This window comes from Panthera uncia, assembly GCF_023721935.1.
Source record: "Panthera uncia isolate 11264 chromosome C1 unlocalized genomic scaffold, Puncia_PCG_1.0 HiC_scaffold_3, whole genome shotgun sequence".
Classification (NCBI taxonomy): domain Eukaryota; kingdom Metazoa; phylum Chordata; class Mammalia; order Carnivora; family Felidae; genus Panthera; species Panthera uncia.
In genome coordinates, this window is record NW_026057584.1 from 31,259,017 (window position 1) to 31,284,250 (window position 25,234).

The window sequence follows — 25,234 nt, forward strand, 5'->3', positions numbered from 1 at the left end:
GAGAACGACTCAGAAAATGGAAGTTGGAGGACGGAGCCAAGGGCCAAGGAACGCAGGCAGTCTCTAAAGGCTGGAAAAGACAAGGAAACAGATTCTCCCCAAGAACGTCCAGAAAGGAAAGCAGCCCTGGCTACACCTTGACTGTAGCCCTCGGAGCCAACGTTTGTCTTATGACGTCCAGCACTACTTTGTGTTAATGTGTTACAGCGGCATTACACCTGCCAGGCGTCCCTCTCCACACTCCACCAAGGACAGTGTGACAACCTGAGGGTAAACTGTGGAAGGAGTAATAGAAGTGAGGGAAGACAAGAAAGGCTAGCTGTATCCCACTTCCTCTTGCTACTGACATCCTCAGAGCAGACTTGAGCTGGGCTAAGGGCATAACCATTAACTCTAAGTTTTAAGTTTTGACTATCAACTACATTGTTCTTAACCACTGACAGGAGGATACTTTATTACTTCAAGTGGACTAGAAGGGTATTGGGATTTGCTCTACATTCCATCCAAGGACACAGGAAGAACTATCCCCATGGAATAAACTTAAAGGGACACTGGGAAACAAAAGTAAAACTGCTGGGCAATTATCCCCCTCTCAAGACCTATTTATTCAAATGACAGCTACAAAGTATTGAAAAGGGATGGGAAACAGTGAGCTCAAAGAACAGGATAGCAGGACAGATCAGAAACTTGACCCCCTGTTGCACAACTGGAAGATTTTTACATTTGAAACATAATAAACATAATGAAGACACTATAAAGTGTTTTTAAAAATGAAAGAAATAAAAAGAAACGTCAACAATAATAAAGCAGGGTGCTATAAGATCGCATCAGGGATATACACACATAGAAGAGTAGGGATTTGGGGGCGCCTGGGTGGCTCAGTCGGTTGAGCGTCCGACTTCAGCTCAGGTCACGATCTCACGGCCCGTGAGTTCGAGCCCCGCGTCGGGCTCTGGGCTGATGGCTCAGAGCCTGGAGCCTGCTTCCAGTTCTGTGTCTCCCTCTCTCTCTGCCCCTCCCCCGTTCATGCTCTGTCTCTCTCTGTCTCAAAAATAAACGTTAAAAAAATTAAAAAAAAAAAAAAAAAGAAGAGTAGGGATTTGGAATTGCATAAAATCAAAGATGAGTCATCAAAATCTTCGGTTGAACTCTGGTATATGACTGCATGCCTGTGTTCCCACAAAAAGTTCATTTTGAAACCTAATGCCCAATGTGATGGTATTAGGAGGTGGGGCCTTTGGAAGCAGTTTGGGTCATGAGGGTAGAGCTTCATGAACAGGATTAGTGGTCTTATAAGAGAGGAAGGGGGTTTCTCACCCCTTCCATCATGTGAGGACAGTGACGACAACCATCAGTGAGGAAGAGGGCCCTCACCAGACACTGAATCTGCCAGAGCCCTGATAATTGAACTTTCCAGCCTACCACACTGACAATTGCTTACAACCCACCCAGTTTATGGTACTATTGTTTTACCAGCCTGAACACACTAAGACAAAATCCAAAAGGAGATGATTTCTAGGTAATCCTGGTGAGTTGAACACAAGCATTCCTCCTGGCAACTTCCCTATGCCTACACTGTCATAAAAATAAAGGAATTCCGGGGCACCTGGGTGGCTCAGTCCACCGAGCGCTGGACTTCAGCTCAGGTCATGATTTCAGTTTGTTAGTTCGAGCCCTGCATCAGGTTCACGGCTCTCAGCGCAGAGCCCGCTTTGTGTCATCTGTCCCCCTTTCTCCTGCCCCTTCCCTGCTTGCCCGCTCTCTCTCAAAAACTAAAATAAATCTTTAAAAAAATAAAATTAAGGAATTTAAAACATATCAAATCATGCAAAGAGAAGCACAAATCACCACAGCTGAGATATGGCAATGCAAAATGGAAGGTTGAACGCAGGTAGATGGATAATACCTGGCTTAAAGCAGAGACAGCAGGCACCTGAGCCAGTACAGCAAGACGCCAACAGACAGACAAAGATTTAGCACCTGGAGGCACCCAGTGCCCTGCAGGTTGAGGCAAGGGTTGAAAAGGAAGAAATGGCTGACACTGTACAGGCAATCCTCTCCCTCATCCTAAATGGAAAATTAGAGGTTTGCTCTATGGGGAAATAAAGCAAAGGAGACTGTGAACGTGGGTTACAAACTTTGCAGCTATGGAGCACAGCTGAGCAAGTGAAAATCTGCATTCAAAATGAGTAAGGCTTCTCCTGGCCCTCACCCTGACCAACCTGGACATCAGTTACCCAGGCTTATGCCCAAAGCCGAAGATCAGAGAACTCCTCTAACACTATGGTTTTCAAAGTGTGGTCCACAAATGGCGAGAGGCTGGAAGGATTACAGAACTGTGCCTATTTTCGTAACACTTTGACGTTTGTCTTTTTCATTTTAAAATTTGCATTGCCGGTACAAAAGCAATGGTAGGAAAATCTGCTCGTTTCCTAGCAAGGATCAAAACAATGGCGCACAATTGTAGCCACTGTATTCTTCAGCATTTCAAACACAGATTTTTTTAAAAGTTGAGTTCACTTAAAGATCTTGAAGGGATAAAAATTATTTTATTACATCAACCTCTGATCACCTCTCTTTTCAATATCCGATGCAACAAAATTGGAAGTACATATAAAGGATAAGTGTGAGCTCCAGGAAAAGGCACACACTATTGTTTCACTTGCATGCTGAACCACTGGCTTTTTTCACGGAACACCATTTTTACCTCAAAAAATAACTGATGGAGAAACCATGGCAATTCCAATTTGGGTATTTGGTAGAAATTTTCTAAATAAACAATACAGTGAGCCCATCACTTCAAAAATAACAATTGAAAGTACTTATTGCCACTAATAAAATTCAACCTTTTATTTTTTTTAATTTTTTTTTTAACGTTTATTTATTTTTGAGACAGAGAGAGACAGAGCATGAACAGGGGAGGGGCAGAGAGAGAGGGGGAGAGACAGAATCAGAAGCAGGCTCCAGGCTCTAAGCCATCAGCCCAGAGCCCGACGCGGGGCTAGAACTCACAGACCGTGAGATCGTGACCTGAGCTGAAGTCAGACGCTTAACCGACTGAGCCACCGAGGCGCCCCAAAATTCAACCTTTTAAACAAAAATTAGGGTTTAGGATAAGCTATATCTACCACAATGAGCTTGACAGTTCCTCATCCTTAAAGACTTTTCTGATGAGACTGATAGTGATATAAGCAAACATGATATTTTGATACTGTATAATGAAACATGTCAACATTTGGAAGAGTAGCATCACTCAGTCAACCACTATTTTCGAAATGACCAACGCATGTCAAAAATGCTACAAACCCATGCCTGGGTAAACAATCCATTCAAAGGACAAGACAAACCAATGTATTTGAAAACTTCATTGATAGGATTTCAGATTCCACACTGCAACAATTAAGACCTAGATCACTTGTTGCGTTTTGGTATAGTATCAAAAATATCAACAATTATCTGGAAAGACTATCAAAATATTCCACCATTTTCCAACTACTTTTCTGAGTGGGATAGATTTTCTTCCTTTATTTAACACAGCAAATTGCAGAGGTGCCTGGGTGGCTCAGTCGGTTAAGTGCCCAAATCGTGGTTTCAGCTCAGGTCAGGATCTTGCAGTTCTATGGGTTTGAGACCCACATCGGCCTCTGTGCTGGCAGCGCAGAGCCTGTTTAGGATTCTGTGTCTCCCACTCTGCCCCTCCCCGACTTTTGCTGTCTCTGTCTCTCACTAAATAAACTTTAAAAAAATTTTTAAAAACATAAAAATAAGTAAAACAGCAAATTGCAACATACTGGCAACAAAGATAGCTAGGAGGATCCAGGTGTTTTCCATTAAGCTACACGTTATGGAAATCTTCAAAAATGTAAGACAATGTCACTCACCAAATTCTGCCTTGAAAACTTTACTTTTATGTAAAGTAACTTATTTATGTTAGCCTGTGATGGGTTCACTACTGTTATTTTTAAATGAAGTAATTATTTTTATGGTACTTCAATTTTAGTTTCAACTATGTAAATACTGGGAGATATAACCCACATCAACAAAAGTTCTATAGCTGCACTGTCCAATACGATAGTAACTAGTATAATGTGGCTACTGAACTCTTGAAATAGGACCAATCTGAATTGAGATATGAAGTAAGTGGGAAATATACACTAGATTTCAAAGACTTTGCATTAAAAAGAGCATAAAATTTCTCCACTTCTTATATTTGATTACATGTTGAAACAATATTTTGAATTCACGGTGTTAGGTAAAATATATTAATTTCAAGCTTTTACTCAATGTGACTACTAGGAAATTTAAAGTCACATATAGCTTGTATTTCTGACTTGCATTGTATTTATATTAAACAGAACTGTTCTATAGGTCCTTAATGGTTTTTTGTTTTAGGTAAAAGAGCCAGGAGATCAAAGTTTTAAAAACTGCTGCTCTATGGGAAAATGAACTAGTTGAAGGGGAAACAACAACAACAACAACACGCCAATCTATAGACTCTGACATTTAGGAGGCCCAACAGGACACAGAATGACCCCACAGAGATAAACCACCACTAGTCAATAAGGCCAGAACACAGGTTCACTCAAATATAAAAACGTGGTAAGGCTCACCAGAAGTGTGTGGAAATCCTCTAACATGAAGGTCAAAGACCAACACAAATAAAAATGAAAAATAAACATCCCTGTGAAAAGACAAACAGTGTAAATAGAAAAAAAACTTCAAAAAGATTTTAATATCCTCAGAGAGAGAATACTGCGTCCATGCAAAAACAGCTATGCTTAGAAATTAACATTCATAAAACTTGGAAAATTTGATGGCAGAAATACATTCAACAGAAAAACACATCTCAGAAAGCATCACGGAGAGTAGAAAGAGAGAAAAACAAAGAGAAAAAACAAAAACAAAACACTGGTAATAAACTTAGAGGAGCACTCCAGAAAGGCCAACATGCAGAAGAGTCGAGTCAGAAACACCTGAAAAACGGTGTCTGTGTGTGTGTGTGTGTGTGTGTGTGTGTGTGTGTGTGCGCGTGTGTTGGGGGTGGGCTGGGGGGAGGAGGGGAATGAGGTTGCAGTAATAATGTTTCCCAAAACTGAAGGATATGTCTGCAGACATAAAAGCTCTAGCAAATGCCCCAAGTACCAGCATAATAAATGATTTTAAAAACCACACACATCATGAAATTTCACATGATTGGAGGGGAAAAATGGGAAGGTTTTATAGGTGCAGTGCAGATAAGTAGAGGCTTTCTCAACAATAACGCTGAAAACAAAATAAAATAGGAAGGAGTATGACTTCAACCTAGAATCTGACCTTAATAATCAAGTGCGAATGAAGAACAAAGACATTTTCAGACATAACCATCAAAAAAAAAAAAAAACTTCTCAAGAATCCTTTCCCAGAAATTTCCCAGATGTGTCTGAAATATATTGAGATGAATATCACTAAACGAAATGAAACCATTATTAAAACCAGGAAAATACAGGGGCATCTGGGTGGCTCAGTCGGTTAAGTGTCTGACTTCAACTCGGGTCATGATTTCATGGTTTGTGAGTTTGAGCCCCACATCAGGCTCCGTGCTGACAGCTCGGAGCCTAGAGCCTGCTTTGGATTCTGTGTCTCTGTCTCTCTCTGCCCCTCCCTGACTCATGCTCTGTCTCTCTCTCTCTCAAAAATAAAAAAACATTTAAAAAAACAGGAAAATATAATATTTGTGCAAGCAAAAAATTGTAATTATAGTACACTATGTGGCTCAGCTTTGAACCACATTTTACAGTCATACTAATGTAAAAACTGAATATTAAAATATGTATATTGTGCACTTGAAACTAATGTTATAGTGTATATTAACTAACTGGAATCTCTTTTTTTTCTTAACTTATTTATTTAAGTAATCTCTACCCCAACGTGGTAGAACTCTCAAACCCCAGGATCAAGAGTCACACGCTGTTCCACCTGAACCAGCCAGGTGCCTCTAACTAACTAGAATTTAAGTAAAAACTTACAACTTTGAATGGAACCACAAAAGACTCTGAACAGTCAAAGCAATCTTAAGAAGAATAAAGCTGGAGGTAACATTCTCCCAGATTTCAAGATATACTACAAAGCTGAAGTAATCAAAACAGTATGGTACTGGCACATAAATATATATACATAGATCATTGGAACAGAGCCCAGAAATAAGCCCATTCTTATACAATCTATGATGAAGGATCCAAGAATAAACAATGGGGAAAAGACAGTCACTTCAACAAATGGTGCCAGAAAAACTGGATCACTTTCTCACACCACAGACAAAAACAAATTCAAATTGGATTAAAGACCTAAATGTGAGACTTGAAACCATAAAACTCCTAGAAGAAAACACAGGCAGTAATTTGACAATCAGCCTTAGCAGCACTTTTCTAGATATACCTCCTCGAGTAAGGGAAACAAAAGACAAAATAAACTATTAAAAATCTATCAAAATAAAAAGCTTTTGCACATTGAAGGAAATCATCGGCAAAATGAAAAAGCAACCTACTGAATAGGAAAAGATTATCTTCTCTTGTAAAACAAAAATCTGACCAGAGACCGCCAGTGTTCCCTCTAGGCAACAACCAACCACAGCTGAGCAGGGGCGACTCAGTGTCTCCCCAACACTCAGCATTACACATTCCACTACCAAATAGTGTACATTTCTCCATATGCACCCCTATAAATGAGAAAAAGGACACGAAGATGCCATCTTTCAAGAATTAGAAATAGCACATATGTTTGCAGGATCGCATTGCCTACAATGCAACAGCAGATGTTTATTTCTCCAGTTGCTCGTTCAGCCCCTTCAATGACTGAGGTCTGGCCTGCCTAGTTTAAGAGGTGACGGGCTTGAACGAAACAAACTCAATCATTTTTGCTATGTCCTGCAAGCTCGCATTTATATATTTACTTTTTCCTAAATACTGCAAAGTTTTTTACATGTGATACATGCAGAAGAAATTAAAATAAGCAGATCAGCGTATTTTAAAATAATTGCAGACATTTTCCAATTTATACGGTCTGTAACTCTACTAAGAACATTAAAAATGAGACTGCTTCAATGTTTTCCTCATTTTACTTTTGATTTAGAGGATACATATTATAAAGCCGAATCAGAGACAAATCTTTAAGGTCTCTCTGCCTTAGAATGGGGTTGAATGAAGCAGAGAGAGGCGGTATAACTTTAAAACCAAGACTATTAGTTTTATTTACATGCCACAACACAATCTTCAAATGACCTCTGCCTTCCCAAGTAACATTTTAACTAAAGTGACAGAGAATGGAATGCCACATTAGAATTGAAAGCAAGATAAAAGGTAGGAGTCCTAATCTACTGCTCTACATAGCATTATTCATGACAAGGGTTTCCCACTTTCTCAGACAGGGTTCAAAATGTCAGCTTTAACTATGTAGCAAATTTTAATAGGATGCTTCTAAATGGGTACCCTAAGAGGGCTACAAGGATTTCTTCATCTACAGCACATTCAGCTACTTCTCATCTGGCTCCAGGAGTAGTTTCCCAGCCTATTTCCTTTCATCTCTGATGCATTTGGGCTGCTGAGCGAACCGCTCCCCTAATTCTGTCAGAAGCCGGAATAAAAATTTTGTTTTGTGTTTACGAAACATCAAAGTATGGGCAAGGAAGCCCTTGATGAAGGCCTCCCTGCTCTGGTTGCAGAATTACTCTGCCTGCAAGGTGCTACCCTCTGCTGTTGGAGGGTTGGCATCAGGGAAGTGGTTGGAAAATGCAGTGCTAAAACAGCCATTTTTGATGTAAATTGTAAAATGTCCTTGAGGTCTTCAAAAATCTGACAGCAATTCTTCAAGCACGCATCAATTAAATTTTATACGATAGCAATACTGCTAAGCAAATAAATACTTAAAATCATTGGGCTGCAGTAACACAGACTGGACCAACTAGCCATATCTTGTTCTCAGAACACTCAGAGGTAGAGAAGACAAGGTTTTTCCTACCCAGAGAAGAGCCTGTTGTGAAGCAGAGTAATATTCAAAGTGACTCTATAAAGGACAAGGGAACAGGAAGCCAGAACTCTGCTGATAAATTACTTAAATGATTTAATGTGGCAAATATTAACACCCAGATTTTACCATCTTTCACTGACCACTCTAATTCTTTCCAGAAGAATTTTCCAATGTCAAAACACTCAGAAAAATGTTGTAGGATTACTAAAAAAAAAAAAATTGGTATTAGATGCTTTACCTTGACACTCTCAGACTTAATTTTCAAAATCAAAATGTTCTAAACAAATCCAAAAGCCTGCTACGGAAGAAAACATCTTAAAAATGTCATTCAAATTTAACTTTAGACACAGAAATACAAGTTGTAAATTTTAACCAGTTTATTTTTTTAATATTTGTTTTTGAGAGAGAGAGAGAGAGAGAGAGAGTGAGTGAGCATGCACACGAGTGGAGGAGAGGTAGTGAGAGAAGGAAACACAGAATCTGAAGCAGGCTCCAGGCTCTGAGCTGTCAGCACAGAGCTGACGCAGGGCTTGAACCCACAAACCACGAAATCATAACCTGAGCCAGTCTGACGCTTAACTGACTGAGCCGCCCTTAACCAGTTTATATTAAAATAAGTGTAACTCCAGACCAACGTAGCAAGGTATTACCTGCTTCCATTATTTCATAATTGGAAGGGTTTTTTTTAATTTTTTTTTTTAATGTTTATTGATTTTTGAGACAGAGAGAGACAGAGCATGAACAGGGGTGGGTCAGAGAGAGACAGGGAGACACAGAATCTGAAACAGGCTCCAGGCTCTGAGCTGTCAGCACAGAGCCTGATGCGGGGTTCGAATCCACAAACTGCGAGATCATGACCTGAGCCGAAGTCAGACGCTTAACCGACTGAGCCACCCAGGTGCCCCTGGAAGTTTTTATAATATAGAGAGGCAATGTCAGATTGAGGTACAAAGTCTCATTTTGATTTTAAATCAGTTTCAGACTTCTCCCTAATCTACAACACAACACATTGTAGCCATTCTATTTTTCTGAGAAATGTAAATTAAAGATTGAAATCCTTTCACCTTCAAAATCGTCACCATCACACAAACATGTCCGTGTTACGTACGTGAGGGGAGGCAGGGAAAGCATGATGACGTCCAAGTCAGGGAATCGTAATCTGAGTATTTCCCAGGTAACCAACAGCCCTACACAATGATTTATGAATGTTACCAGTGCTCCCCAAATCTACTGAGCCAACTGATTTATCTGTGCTAATAAAGAGTTTATGCTTTCAGGACACATCATACCCAAAACTTATCTCCTTCCAGGCAGAACTATGAGAAAGTGAGACCCAGCCAGCTCAGAACAAATCCATTTGGCTTGAGATTCTGGGAGCCAAGGAGCATTCTGCTCAGCTTTACTCCCAGTGCCCTCCCCCAGGAGATGCAAAGCCACCCACACACACTAAGGGTAGAAGAATGGGAAAGGGCAGAGCTTTCTTTCCTGGGAAAAAAGCCAGAGTGAAAGTTCTGGGGGATGTAAACATATAACAGCTAGAGGAGAGCCATGGAAACCTTCTCCCCAAGCAAATGTGCTGTTCTGCAAACTTTCCTTGCCCCCTACAATATTTACCGTTGCATTAAAGCAAATATTTTTAAAATACACAAGCATGTGCTGTTTAAAATGCCTAAAATTAAAAACAAACAAATTCCCCCTTATTGCCTGTCTAAAACCACCAACACATCCACTTTTTACCACCAGATATTTCTGAAGTAGATGACTGCTGGGTATACAGACTAGTTTAAAAACCTCCCCTTGCTGGTTCTGCCAGGATTCTAAACTGAGAGTCCCATTACACACCCCGGAAATGAAGCACGATATGGCACCCACAGGTTCGTCTTTCTGGATAGAGGGTTTTACTACATGTCCCAATTGTCAAGTCTTAAAAAAAAAAATACCATGGCTTTCACATGATGAAGATCTACATTAACAGATCACAGTTTAGGGGCTCCTGGGTGGCTTGGTCGGTAAAACCTCCAACTCTTGATTTTGGCTCAGAGCACAATCTCACAGTTCGTGAGTTTGAGCCCTACACAGAGCCTGCTTGGGATTCTCTCTCTCCCCCTCTCTCTCTGCCCCTCCCCTTCTTGCTCTTGCTCTCTCTCAAAATATAAATAAAACTTTTTTAAATATAATTTATTGTCAAGTTAGCTAACATACAGTGTATACAGTGTGCTCTTGGCTTCGGGATGATTCATCACTTATATAAAACACCCAGTGCTCATCCCAACAAGTGCCCTCCTCAACACCCATCACACATTTTCCCCTCTCCCTTACCCCCACATCAACCCTCACTTTGTTCTCTGTATTTAAGAGTCTCTTATGGTTGGCCTCCCTCTCAGTTTATAACTATCTTTTTCCTTCCCTTCCCCATGGTCTTCTATTAAGTTTCTCAAATTCCACATATGAGTGAGAACATAGGATATGTCTTTCTCTGAGTTATTTCACTTAGCATAACACCCTCCAGTTCTATCCACATTGTTGCAAATGGCAACATTTCATTCTTTTTCATTGCCAAGTAGTATTACATTGTATATATAAACCACATCTTCTTTACCATTCATCGGTTAATGGATATTTGGGGTCTTTCCATAATTTGGCTACTGTTGAAAGCGCTGTTATAAACATTGGGGTACAAATGCCCCTATGAGTCAGCAGTCCTGTATCCTCTGGATAAGTTCCTAGCAGTGCTATTGCTGGGTCATAGGGTAATTGTATTTTTAGTGTTTTGAGGTACCTCCACACTGTTTTCCAGATTGGCTGCACCAGTTTGCATTCCCACCAACAGTGCAAGAGGGTTCCCATTTCTCCACATCCTCGCCAACATCTGTTGTTTCCTCAGTTGTTAATTGTAGCCACTCTGACAGGTATAAGGTGTATCTCAATGTGGTTTTGATTTGTATTTCCCCTGATGATGAGCAATGTTGAGCATCTTTTCACATATCTGTAAGCCATCTGGAAGTCTTCTTGGAAAGGTATCTATTCATATCTTCTGCCCATATCTTCATGGGATTATTTGTTTTTCAGGCGTTGAGTTTGGTAAGTTCTTAATAGATTTTGGATGCTAACCTTTATCTGACATGTCATTTGCAAATATCTTCTGCCATTCCATTGGCTGCCATTTAGTTTGTTGATTGACACTTTGCAGTGCAGAAGCTTTTTATCTTGATGAGTTCCCAATAGTTTGCTTTTATTTTCCTTGCCTTTGGAGAGGTTTCTATTCTTTGGAACAGCTTGAGAAGAATAGGTATTAACTCTGCTTTAAATGTCTGGTAGAATTCCCCCGGGAAGCCATCTGGCCCAGGACTCTTATTTATTGGGAGATTCTTGATAACCAATTCAGTATCTTCCCTGGTTATGGGTCTGTTCAAATTTTCTATTTCTTTCCTTTTGAGTTTTGGTAGTGTGTGCGGGTGTCCAGGAATTTGTCCATTTCTTCCAGGTTGTCTAGTTTGTTGGCATATAATTTTTCATAGTATTCTCTAATAATTGTATTTCTGTGGTGGTGGTTGTGATCTCTCCTCTTTCATTTGTGATTTTATCTATTTGGGTACTCTTTTATTTTTGAGAAGTCTGGCTAGAGGTTTACCGATTTTGTTTATTCTTTCAAAAAAACCAGCTCTTATATTCATTGTTCTGTTCTACTAGTTTTTTGGATTCTGTATTGCTTGTTTATGGTCTAATCTTATTTCTCTTCTGCTGACTTTGGGGTTTCTTTGCTGCTTTGTTTCTATTCCTTGAGGTGTAAGCTTAGATTCTGTTTTTAGAATTTTCTTGCTTCTTGAGACAGGCCTGGATTGCAATGTATTTTCCTCTTAGGACTGCCTTTGCTGTATCCCAAAGGGTTTAGATGGTCATGTTTTCATTTTCATTTGCTTCCATATATTTTTTAATTTCTTCTTTAATTTCTTAGTTGACCCATTCATTCTTTATTAGGGTGTTCTTTAACATCCATGCATTTGGAGGCTAAGTTCTTTCTTGTGGTTGATTTTACGTTTTATAGCACTGTGATCTGAAAATATTCATGGTATGATCTCAATCCTTTTATATTTGTTGAGAGCTGTTTTGTGACCCAATATGTGATCTATTTTGGAGACTGTTTCATGTGCACTCGAGAAGAATGTGTATTCTGCTGCTGTGGGAAGAAAAGTTTTGAATAAATCCATCAAGTCCATTGATGTATCATTCAAGGCCATTGTTTCTTTATTGATTTTCTGCTTAGATGATCTGTCCATTGCTATAAGTGGAGTGTTCAAGTCACCTACAATTACAATATTAGTATCTATAAGTTTGCTTATGCTTATGATTGATTTATATATTTGGATTCTTTCAAGTTGGGGGCACAATTACAACTGTTAGCTCTTCTTGATGGATAGACCCCTTAATTATGATATAATGCTCTTCTTCATCACTTGTTACAGTCTTTAAAGTCTAGTTTTTAAGTATGGCTACTCCAGATTTCTTTTGACTTCCAGTAGCATGATAGATGGTTCTCCATCCCCTCACCTTCAATCTGCATATGTCCTCAGGTCTAAAATGAGTCTCCTGAAAACAGCATATATATGGATCTTGGTTTTTTATCCATTCTGATACCCTATGTCTTTCGATTGGGGCATTTAGTCCATTTACATTCAGAGTGATTACTGAAAGATATAGATTTAGTGTTACTGTGCTATCCGTAGGTTTCATGTTTGGAGTGATGTCTCTGGTCCTTCGGAGTCTTTGTTGCCTTCTATCCACAGAGTCCCCATGAGGATCTCCCACAGAGCTAGTTTAGTGGTCATGAATTCCTTTAGTTTTTGTTATCTCTCTCTGCCCCTGCTTGCTGTCACTCTCAAAACTTTTTAAAAAAGAAATAGGTCATAGTTTACATTAATACATTCTTCTGTCATCGGATTTGGCTACCCAACAACTCCTAAGGAATATCACACTAAGCAATTAAGAGTTAATTCCCTCCCAGGAAGGTCCCTTACAGGAACCAGAGACTACGCCCTTCTCTGGGGATTTAAAACAGCTGAGTACCTTCACAGGTGTAGCCCTCCCACACCCTTCATCTGCTTTGTTCTCAAATCCTTTGTTGCCACTGTATTCATTTCATAATTTTCTGCCCTTTCATAGCCTACTTTTTCCACATCATTCACAAAAGGACAAGTAGACACACAAGCAACGATTTCTGGTCCTTATAAATGAAGTCCTTATAAGAATGTTGACAATGGGGTGCCTGGGTGGCTCAGTCAGTTGAGCACCCAACTCTTGATTTCAGCTCGGGTCATGATCCCAGGCTCATGGGATGGAGCCCATGTCCAGCTCTACAGTGAGCCTGGAGACTGCTCATGATTTTCTCTCTCTCTGCCCCTTTCATCTTATTATTTAAAACAAAAGAAAACAAAATGCTCTTCTTATTTAAAACAAAAAAAAAATTTTTTTTTAAGAAGAATGTTGCCAACTTAAAATGTTAATGGAAGCCCTACTGTGCTGGTCCATTCAACCAGTCAGTCATGACCTGGTTCCTCTACTTGCCATCCTTACCTCTACAGTAATCCCCTAACCTCTAAGGGCTTCCCTGGAGTCTGTACTTCTTAGAACTAATCAAAGCAAAGTTCTATGGAGGGCCTTCTTGAGGATTACATTATAGAAACAAAAATCTTGCCAAGTGTTGCACTTAATAAATGTAATCTTTCATATATGTGGTTGTCAGCATCTTCTATAGTCTCCTTTTGGTTACTGTCTTAAATTTGAGCTACTGAACATCTTGTTTATGGACTGTCTTTCCAACTTGCTAAGATCATTATCACCTTCCTCAACAAGCTCAATTTAGTAAACCCGCAAAATAAGTGACTGTGCCCAGGAGCCGATTTTACAGTCACCTAGCAGTAGTTCTAGCACACTAAAGTTAGCACCTGTGTCTTGCTAACTAGTTTTTACTTCAAAGCAATAATCAAAGGGGAGGGGTGTCAGAAGGTAAAGGAGGGTGAGTCAAGTATCCTCCAGGGTTAGAAGGCACTTTGGACCCAAAAGGAAGCAAACCACTCCATACGGAGCTTCATTCAGGGTAACTTACTAATGGAGTGAGGGGGTGTGTGGAAATCTGGCAGACAAATGACCCAGGCAGCACACAGCTATTCTCCATCCTTACTCTCCACGTCTGGACCTTAACCCACAGATCGTATAGGGCGAGGGGCACTGTGGTAAGGTCAACAGGTAGCCATCTAAATTGACACCATCTGTGGACCAGAGGATCTCTACTAGTTAATGTGAAGCGAGGGCCTTCAGAGAGGCAGCCATCTCTACTAGTTATGTAAAGTGGGAGCTTCTGTGTGCCAGCCATCTCTACTAATTTCTGGAGTCTTCTGTGTGCCACTTTAGAGATCAGAACTAGCCTTCCCACATTCCAGTCAGAGCATACATTTAACCTCCATGGAACCTGAACACAAAGCCCTGAGGGGAGGTCATTAGACAAACAGGAACAAGATGGAAGACCAAAGATGGAGTCAGCGTTGTCAGCACTCTTACAAGGGGAAAGAAAGGTTTGGGGGTTTTAAGAGAAATACATAGAGGTGCTTGTGTGACTCAGGGGGTTAAGCATCCAACTCTTGATTTTGGCTCAGGTCATGATCTCATGGTTGGTGGGTTCTAGTCCCATACCTGGCTCTGTGCTGACAGTGTTGAGCCTGTTCAGGATTCTCTCTTTCCCTCCTTCTGCCTCTTCCCTGCTCCTGCTCTTGCTTTCTCCCTCTCAAAAGAAATAAACTTTAAAAAAAAATTAAAGAAATATCTGAAAAAGAATGTTTGAGGCTTTAATATTTCTAAGAAAAACCATAAACACAACATAACAGCTACTGAATGATTTTTGTTTTCTTTAGAGCAGCATCCAAAGGGGATCCGAAGGACTGCCCATGGACTCACCTGAATTGAATGGTATATGATACTGAGGTGCACACAGGTGAGGCTTTCATAGCAACTTGGTTCTATTAACCTAGCAGCATCTTACAGAAATAGGTAATAAAACTAGGGAGTCAACTGTGGCCACTGGAGCTGGTTCATAGGTTGTTCTCTTATTCTGAGAACGTGGAAGAATCATACTTTACCGCCCATTCGAATTCAGGTTTGACATGTAACTGGCCAAAGAAATTTGAGCATAAGTAATGTGTGTCTCTCTGTGCAGAAGCTTTAAGAGCCAGTGCATCAATTTACATTTTCCTTGATTTTCTATAATCATGGAAACATATTGTAAGATGGAGCCTCCATGTGGGGCCCCAGATGATAAAATGAGATCTCCTCATTTTATCAGACCCACCAGGGGCTGACAGCATGACCGAGAAATAAGCTGATTACTCTAAGCCAGAGATTTTCAGATGATTTGTTACGGCAGCATAGCCTGAACTTTTCTGATGCCATACCAAATTTTAAACCCCAATATGTAAGGCACAGTACTGTGCTACACTTGTGGGAAACTCAAATGCATAAGTCAGGCAGGGTAGAAAGCAGTATTGCATTAAATGTATATGAGAATCAGAGAGACCAAACATAACCGTGCTTGGGTCATGGAATGAAGTATAAAATTCTAGTTTCCATTGACTGAAAACCGTCTAAAGCCTTGGAGTGAAACCCCTTTCTAAAGAAGAGGGGGGAGAGAAGTCAGCTTTCCATTGACAGATGATAGCATGAGCAGCAGTCAGCAAGGAAAACACAGGAAGACAGGAGGAAAGGAAGACAGGACAGGAGATAGCTGAGTGAGGGGGCAGCCCGGATTGCAGGAATAGTCATAGGAAATAAGGTTGGAAATATAAGGTGCAATAGAGCATGACAAGCCTTGAATGCCTCACCATAAAAATGTTAACAGCAACAATAAAAACCATTTTGTCCCAACACATTTTAGGGCATTACATATATTACTCATTGCATTGTCACAATAACCCGCTGAGCTACTTGTTTCATCTGTAAAAGGGAAATTGTAAGAGGCTGGTATCCGTGGCTCACTGCTACGAGTCTCGCATCCAAGTGAGGCTCTCGGGAACACAACATCAATGTCCTAGAGGGGGATGAGCAAGTTCATCAACTCAGCCACCCCGATGATAGCAGCTGGACCCTAGACAATGACATGATGCTCGTCAAGCTCTTCTCTCCTGCAGCCCTCACTCCCTGGGTGTCCTCCATACCTCCACCTGTGTACCCACTGGCACCCAATGCCTTCTGTCTGGCTAGGGCAACACCCTGGGCTCTGGAATCAACTACCCCGACCTGCTGCAGTGCCTGGATGCCCCACTGCTGAGTCAGGCCCAGGGGGAAGCCTCCTACCCTGGGCAGATCATGAAGAACATAGTTTGCGCTGGCTTCCTCGAGAGAGGCAAGGACTCCTGCCAGGGTGACTCTGGTGGCCCTGTGGTCTGCAATGGTGAGCTCCAGAAAATTGTCTTCTGGGACTATGGCTGCACCCAGAAGAAGCAGCCGGGAGTCTACACCAAGGTGTGTGATTTTTGTAGACTGGACTAAGGAGACCATAGCTGCCAACAGCTAAAACCCCAAGTCCCTCTACCATCACTAGGCTAATAAAGTGAGCCTGTTACCAAAACAAAAAAACAAAAAAACAAAACAAAAAAAAACAAACAAACAGTAACATGCAGGTACAGTACACTGCCCAAAGTCACAAAGTGAGTAAATATCAGAATCAGGACTTGAACTCGGACAGGGTCTGTGATATTAACCACCACACTACATTTCCTGCCACCGACCTTAGACTAAGAGGTGAGGAGACCCATTTACACTTCAAGGAAAGGGAGTCCCACGATTAGTATCGTGTTTCAGAAAGATTAGTTGTGTCACATATACGACGAATCAAAGAACACTGGTATGTAGGTAGAGATACCTTTTAGAAATCATCGAAACTAACCAGGTAAAAGACATTACGCCCCTGTATGAAGACAGGGACTAGTAACTATGAATCAGTAACTCAGAAAGTTGTATAGGGTCAGAACAACATGACTTTTGCCTATTTATGTGTGGGGGTGATACAGCCGGCTTCAAGTTCCTAGATATTCCTCTTGCTGAGAGAGTCTAATTCCCCTCTCATTAAATTTAGGCTTTCTTACAGACTCGTCTGACCCCATAGATTGTGGCAGAAATAACTCTACATCCTAAGAAACCCCGAAGCTCCTTCCTGGCTCTCTTGCAAATGCTAGGAACCCTGAGTCACCTTGTAAATACAAATGCCCAGCTAAGAGGCTTTGTCAGAAAGCCCCAACAATACATGCAGAGGGCACAGCTGGCCCCAGCCTTCCAGCTCTCTATGCCTGGGTGCCAGGCATGTGAATCCAGCCATCTTTGACCCTGCAGACCGGCCACCAGGTGAATATCACCAAGTGACCCCAGCTGACACCGCATGGAACAGAAGCACTCCCCTAGCCAAACTATAGCAAATACCCGACCCATAAGCCCACGAGGTACAATGATGTCGGTATGTTAAGACCGTGTATTTTAGAATGATTTCTTACACTGGACTAGGTCACTGGAACATGGCAGTGATTAAAGGAACCCTGAAATTCAACCATCTCTATTAAAATCACTGGCTGGTGTGCTCAACCCCTCACTTCCCTGAGTTAGAACCTGTGCACTGGCCCCAAGGACTGGTATTCTTAGCAAGTTCCACTACCCCAAGTGCTTCTTAGACTAAGGTTGGAGATTAGAATCAAAACCATCTACACAACAAAAATGGAGCCAAAAAGGCCGGTTCACCACAAAATGAGTGCTACATGAAAACTTACATCGTTACCCATCTTCCCTGGCTCACTCCACCGCCATCCTCTGCCCTGGCTGCCGTATGAAGCATCTTGGAAGCCTTTAAATCGGCCAAATCCTGAGCCCCAGCCCAAAGCAATTACTGGGAGCAGTGTTTAGGTGATTCTAATACGCAGCCAGGACTAAGAGCCTCTGGTTCACAGTTAACCATGAATACGTTATTGCTTTACAAGCAAAGAAAGTATAAAAACAAAAGCCTTCCTAGGTCTGGTTTGATTGCCCCAAACTGCAGAGATGACCTCCAGGTACCACCTGAGTAAAAGATAACATCAGAAAGAAGGGCAATGTCTCCTCCCAAGAAATCTAAAATGACTTGCGTGTGTATATCACTTCAGTCAAACATTTTTAAATATATGAAGTAAATGTTTTCAGTTTCTCAGCATGTTTCAGGAAAGAGTGAAAACATAGGAGTTTGAGGAGCAGACGTATATTTCTGCTTTCAACATCTCTATTGGAAAGACTGGATGTTAAACAGCTTTTCAAGGGAAAATTTCATTTTAAAGAAGTTTAGTATTTGCACTGGGCACTCACCACCACATAGATTGTATTTTCTTCTTGTGCTGATATTAAAACTTTTTTTTTTTCTGATATGAAGAATTCCGGAGTAAAATCTAAAGAATATTAATAGAGCTAAATACAAGATATCAAAATGACCTCTGCCCCTTTTGTAACAAAGCATTGTCCTTGTCCAATTCTCGGTGGTGAGGAAAAGCACTCAGGATGTCAAAGGATCAAAGAATACACCTTTTTCTATAAAACAAATGCTCTGTCTCAACAGTGTTAATATTCAGAGATTAGAAAATGAGGTCAGTAATGACAAACGCAATCGTGTCACCCTCGTCAGCCGGTGCTATCACGTGTAAGTGGAAATAACCAAATAGTCTTCAATAAATATTGATTACTCATCCAGCAAACATACCTACTACGTGCCAGGTGGTAGCAGATCAGGCGAAAGGAAATCTCCCCAGGATTTACCCCAGAGAGGGCTGCCTGAACCTGACAAAATCATTCCAGTCTGTGCCCAGGTGAACTCCCCTGGAAAGGCGTGTCACTGTTTTCTGAAGGGGAAACTAAGGCAGAAAATGAACAAAGCTCTTTCACACCAACACGGAGTGCAACTCAAGGGCGGAAGTGTTTTTCCAACACTCCTGTTGGATTTTGCACTGCATTCTTCACATTCTTGGTGTGCCGAGTCCCCTTTGGAATTAGCCAAAAGCACTGGTGTGAGGAGTGAATCAGCGCAGTTTATAAGGCAGTTAGCAGGATGTACTTACCAGGCATTAAGGTTCTACATTTTTATAACAGATGGTTATTAGGACAATGAAAAATGCCTTGTGGCCTGATTTAAAGAAAAACACTGACGTTAGGAGGAGAAATTTTCAGTGTTTTCATTATCTGTTCTTGATGGTCCTTAGGGATCCAAACAGTTCACACAGACTTTGCAGATCGCTTTACTTCTCAGGCTTAATGTGCCCCAGCAGAGAAATTAACAAACAATAACCACCGAAATTCGTTTTAGGAGGATTTCTGAAGTAATACTGGTAAATTAATCAAGACCCACAAATTATTTCAACCACAGCTAAAACACTGTATTTCTAAAACAAAATGTGCCATTAGACAGCCAGATCCAGAAAAATCAAGAAAACGCTCAGAGGTTGACAGCACATTTAATAAAATAGGAGTTACAAAGGCGTAAGAGGAAATTAACTCAAATGCCTCAGGTTATGTGATAAGGACTCAGTATTTTCAACTTTTCTGACTTTAAAGACTTTTCTGCTGCACTTCCTTGTTCCTGTGCTGAGCAAGAAGCTCTTTATTGACCACTTTAAAAGATAAATAAGTGAGCACAGAGCTATATAATTTAGAGAACTAAATACGCTCTCCTTAGAGTTTCGGAGGATGCTATTAACCTAGCATCAGTAATAACTGTCCTCTTAACTGTTATTCTCGTAAGTAGAGAGGGATTTATAACTATCCTGGCTCTATAGCTTGATTCAAAATATTTACTGAGCATCTGCTAAGAGTAAACCACAGCATTGGTCAACATGGCAATACAAAGTGTTATAAAGATAGCTCTTTACCATTCCCAATATAGCTGGGGAAACAGAATATAAAATCCAAATCACCAAAGGAATGGTTGAGAGATGCTTTTTCAACTTCTAACTTCCATGTGATATGCCATCTTCTAACCAGAGTAAGAAGTTTAAAATTTCTGGGTTGTTGTTTTTTTAATCTTTGTATCTCACCTGTTCACACCAACTCTCAGCACAGAGATGTTCACACAACAAGAGCCCAAAAAGGATTGATTTCACTTGGTCTCCCTTTTGAATAGTTGGCTATATAGTGGCGAGAGTTGGCCCTAAAGTCTGTGCCAATGAGAAACAACCAGGCCACAAAGTGCAGATTAAAATCCAACATTATGACCTCAACTGACATTTTTACCATTCACAGGTCAGAAATGGTGTGTATACAACTAATTCTAACATTCTACCTTCCTTGGAACTCATTACCAGATTTTCGCAGTTTCTTTCTGCTACTATTTAAGGAAATTCTTAGGCAGGGTTTGTAGACAGGGAGTAGAACAGGAGATTGCAAACTAAGTCAAGATAAAGTGAGTATATTCAGCTTGGAGGGGCGTACCTAAGATGGACAGGAAAAGCTTGTCCTAAGAAGTTAACAATGAAACATTTGACCTTTGCATTACTTAGCACATTTACAAAATGTTTCCACAAGCAAGATCTCATTCATTCTGTCCACATGACAAAATTTGTGTCCCCCTTGTACAAAACAGAACTGTAAGGCTGAAGGAGTAAACGGAAGGCGGCAGAGCTGAAGAACAAATCCAGATTTTGTACCAAGGCGGTGCTATTTGCTTAAGACCAGAAATAACTCACCCTCAAAGAGGGGATCAAAACAAATGATCTCCGGTTTGAGGCTCTCCCTGACCTAGAATTGCCATATTAAAAAAAAAAAAAAAAAAGGTAGCAACTAACTGTATACCACCTCTAGTAGGGCCAGAAAGACAAATAGCTTAGATCAACTCAACTGTAATTAGCTAAACAAAGGACAAATCATCCATAAATTTCTAGAATTCCTTAAGAAGATACATGTCATCCATGTGAATAATTTAGATGAAGTCTTGCCTTGGAACCACTCAGGATCACTTCCAGAACTTGTCTTTTAATCCTACGGTGACCGCAGAAATAGGTAATTCTTCATCTCACTTTGAAAAATAGCATCCCTAGGATAATAGTGACAATCATTTTCAGCAAGTTTAGACCTAAATGAAGCAGCTCCTGAGCTGCTTAAGTTTTACATTATGATTTGTTCTTGTAAGAGGAGATCTCTATATTAAAGCGCTGGTTCCTGATTTGCAAAGGAATTCATCTGGAGGAGACTATTTATCGAAAAAAAAAATCGTTCACATGTAAGAATTCAAAATTCATATCACATATCATAATCATTCTTCAATTAATCAAATTTGATGAGGAATTCTAATAACGTTTCACTGTTAAGTTTTTTATATATTAAAAAACAATATAGCAATCACCATCTAATGTGTAAGACCTAACCACTGCACAGATGATGTTCTAAATTTGAACTTGAAAGGAAAACCCATCAGCGTGCTTGCTTGATTTCTTTAATCTATTCATGTAGGTTAATTACCTGACACTCATTAAGATGACTCTGAGCTTCTTTAAATTTCTGACCATATTAACCTCTCCAACTAATCCTTATTAGAAAAATATTAAAGAGTGTTCATTGCTATTACAAATTGAATTTGAAATGATGAAACAATTATCAAATAAATGGAGTAGAAAACGAGGTTATATGCATGAGAAGATTCAATGCATCAAATATTTTACCTCCATTATTATAAAATAAAGGTCTTAAGGTCTATATCCAGGAAATGTGCTTAAAGATCAGTCCTTGAAAGAAATCTCTCCACTCCACTCTTAGTCTACCTATGGGGGGACAAACAAAAACTTCAAGTTCGTTATTAACAGAATTATTCAGGAAAAAAATCTTATTTTTTTTATGTTATTTTAAACCAAACAATTGGACAAAAAGATTCAACTATCTAGCTCAGTAAGTCTATATAAAACAATCACTTAATATCATGAGTCTCACATACCCTATCATTCATTTTGCAAATAAAATGGTGCAGACCTATAAAGTATTGGTCAACATCACAAAAGCATGAACTATGAATGGGTGTTACTTCTAAAGACTGAAAACTCATCACTTCAGTTCTAGGACAAAAAAGAAAATACAAAGACATTTCCTCTACAGACAAATTTCATTTAAAAGTTACCCTATGCCCTTCATCAGACAATGTACCTACTCCGCATGTTTTTTCTTTAAGATATTATGGATAGTGTTAGCAGTGATATTTTGTAAATGTTCACTTAAGCTATACTAGAACTACAAGGCAAAAGAGCTACAAAGTCTATATTCAGGCAACCGAGTGAAGCAAATGGGAGAATTAGGAGAAGGAACTTAAGGGAAAAGGAGGGGAAAATTGCAAGGCATATTTACCACAAATGACAAGGGATTAAAATCCTTAATATAGAAAGAGTTCTCCCAAAAAGTGTCTATTGTCCATTTTTTTCTTTCAAACTATAAATAGCAACAGCCAAAGGCAAAACACACACAGCAGAAATTAACTTCATTAGTACTGTTTTTTTTTTTCAAAGATTTTTTTTTTAAGTAATCTCTATACCCAACTTGGGGCTCAAACCCACAAACCTTGAGATCAAGAGTCACATGCTCTACCGAGTGGGCCAGCCAGGTACCCCAGTACTGCTTTCTTAAATGGCAAAATGTTCACCCCTTCATATTAACAAAAGTGAAAAAAGGTGGCATTCTCAAGCATGGTTGTAATCAGAACTCATCGGATTTCTTACTAAAGTCTGTAGGAAGACTGTACCAAAGTTTCACAAACATACACATCTATTGATTCAGGAGTTCCAATTTAAGGAATCAATCTAAGGAAATAACGATGGCTATTCAAAAAATTTGAGAGACAGATGTTCACAACAGCACTGTTCATCACTGTGAAAAATCTAACAACCTGAATATCCAACAATGGTATACTGCTGAAATAATGTGTGATATATGCATACAGTGTAATATTATGTGAACACACATATGCACACATACACATTTTTTTAAATATGAAATTTATTGTCAAATTGGTTTCCATACAACACCCAGTGCTCAACCCAACAGGTGCCCTCCTCAATACACATCACCCACCCTCCCCCCCACCCCCCATCAACCCTCAGTTTGTTCTGTTTTTTGTTTTTGTTTTTTTGTTGTTGTTGTTGTCCTCAGTTTTTAAGAGTCTCTTATGTTTTGGCTCCCTCCCTAACCTTTTTTTTTTTTTTTTTCCTTTCCCTACCCCATGGTCTTCTGTTAAGTTTCTCAGGATCTACATAAGAGTGAAAACGTATGGTATCTGTCTTTCTCTGTATGACTTATTTCACTTAGCATAACACTCTCCAGTTCCATCCACATTGCTACAAAAGGCCCTATTTCATTCTTTCTCATTGTCATGTAGTATTCCATTGTGTATATAAACCACAATTTATCCATTCATCAGTTGATGGACATTTAGGCTCTTTCCATAATTTGGCTATTGTTGAGAGTGCTGCTATAAACATTGGGGTACAAGTGCCCCTATGCATCAGCACTCCTGTATCCCTTGGGTCAATTCCTGGCCGTGCTATTACCAGGTCATAGGGTATATCTATTTTTTTTAATTTTTTGAGGAACCTCCACACTGTTTTCCAGAGTGGCTGCACCAGTTTGCATTCCCACCAACAGTGCAAGAGGGTTCCCGTTTCTCCACATCCTCTCCAGCATCTATAGTCTCCTGAGTTGTTCATTCTAGCCACTCTGACTGGAGTGAGGGGGTATCTGAGTGTGGTTTTGATTTGTATTTCCCTGATGAGGAGTGACGTTGAGAATCTTCATGTGCCTGTTGGCCATCTGGATGTCTTCTTTAGAGAAGTGTCTATTCATGTTTTCTGCCCATTTCTTCCCTGGATTATTTGTTTTTCGGGTGTGGAGTTTGGTGAGCTCTTTATAGATTTTGGATACTAGCCCTTTGTCCGATACGTCATTTGCAAATATCTTTTCCCATTCCATTGCCTTTTAGTTTTGTTGATTGTTTCCTTTGCAGTGCAGAAGCTTCTTATCTTGATGAGGTCCCAATAGTTCATTTTTGCTTTTAATTCCCTTGCCTTTGGGGATGTGTCAAGTAAGAAATTGCTGCGGCTGAGGTCAGAGAGGTTTTTTTCCTGCTTTCTCCTCTAGGGTTTTGATGGTTTCCTGTCTCACATTCAGGTCCTTTATTCCTTTCGAGTTTATTTTTGTGAATGGTGCGAGAAAGTGGTCTAGTTTCATCCATCTGCATGTTGCTGTCCAGTTCTCCCAGCACCATTTGTTAAAGAGACTGTCTTTTTTCCATTGGATGTTCTTTCCTGCTTTGTTGAAGATGAGTTGGCCATACATTTGTGGGTCTAATTCTGGGGTTTCTATTCTATTCCATTGGTCTATGTGTCTGTTTTTGTGCCAATACCATGCTGTCTTGATGATGACAGCTTTGTAGTAGAGGCTAAAGTCTGGGACTGTGATGCCTCCCGCTTTGGTCTTCTTCTTCAATATTACTTTGGCTATTCAGGGTCTTTTGCGGTTCCATACAAATTTTAGGAGTGCTTGTTCTAGCTTCGAGAAGAATGCTGGTGCAATTTTGATTGGGATTGTATTCAATGTGTAGACAGCTTTGGGTAGTATTGGCATTTTAACACAGACACGTTTTTAATTTACCTCTTATACAAGTTCTGTGTGCCAGGTACTAGCACACAGGTACTAGCACACACTCCTAGCATTTTACAAATGTTAATTCATTTATTCCTCATAACAACTCCATTCTATGGGCATTATCATTATCCTCATGCCAGAGATGAGGCAATTAATGCAGGAGGCTAAATACCATTCCCCAAGTTACACAGCTAGTAAGGAGAAGAGCTGAGATTTGAAGTCAGGCAATCTAGCTCCATAGGACATACACAGCCACATAGAAACATATTATCTCTTATAGTGGGATTATAAGACGATAAATAGAATGGTATATTTTATGTATCTATATTTTTTTAATTTTCCAACTTGATCATGTATTAATCTTACAAGAAGAAATTTGTTTTAATGCACAAATAGAGTAACTCAGGAAATAGGGAAGGATAGGAAATGTGAAGTCCAAATCATCAAGATAGACATGGGAGTGGAGGCTTCAAAAACAGAACGGAATGAATATAAGACAAAAGCAGGAGGCCCAGATCTGAGCTTAATTTTTTATCTGGTCGTCTTAATTGGTCAATGTCAAATACTA

General features: G+C 40.0%; 1 protein-coding gene and 1 pseudogene across 2 annotated transcripts in view; one reads left to right on the forward strand and one right to left on the reverse strand.

The window, feature by feature from the left end:
• The window catches only part of PARD3B (par-3 family cell polarity regulator beta), a 1,005,179-nt gene that overhangs the window by 923,925 nt on the left and 56,020 nt on the right, over nucleotides 1-25,234 (reverse strand). The window lies entirely within an intron of this gene.
• Nucleotides 15,973-16,634, forward strand: LOC125911765 (anionic trypsin-like; annotated as a pseudogene).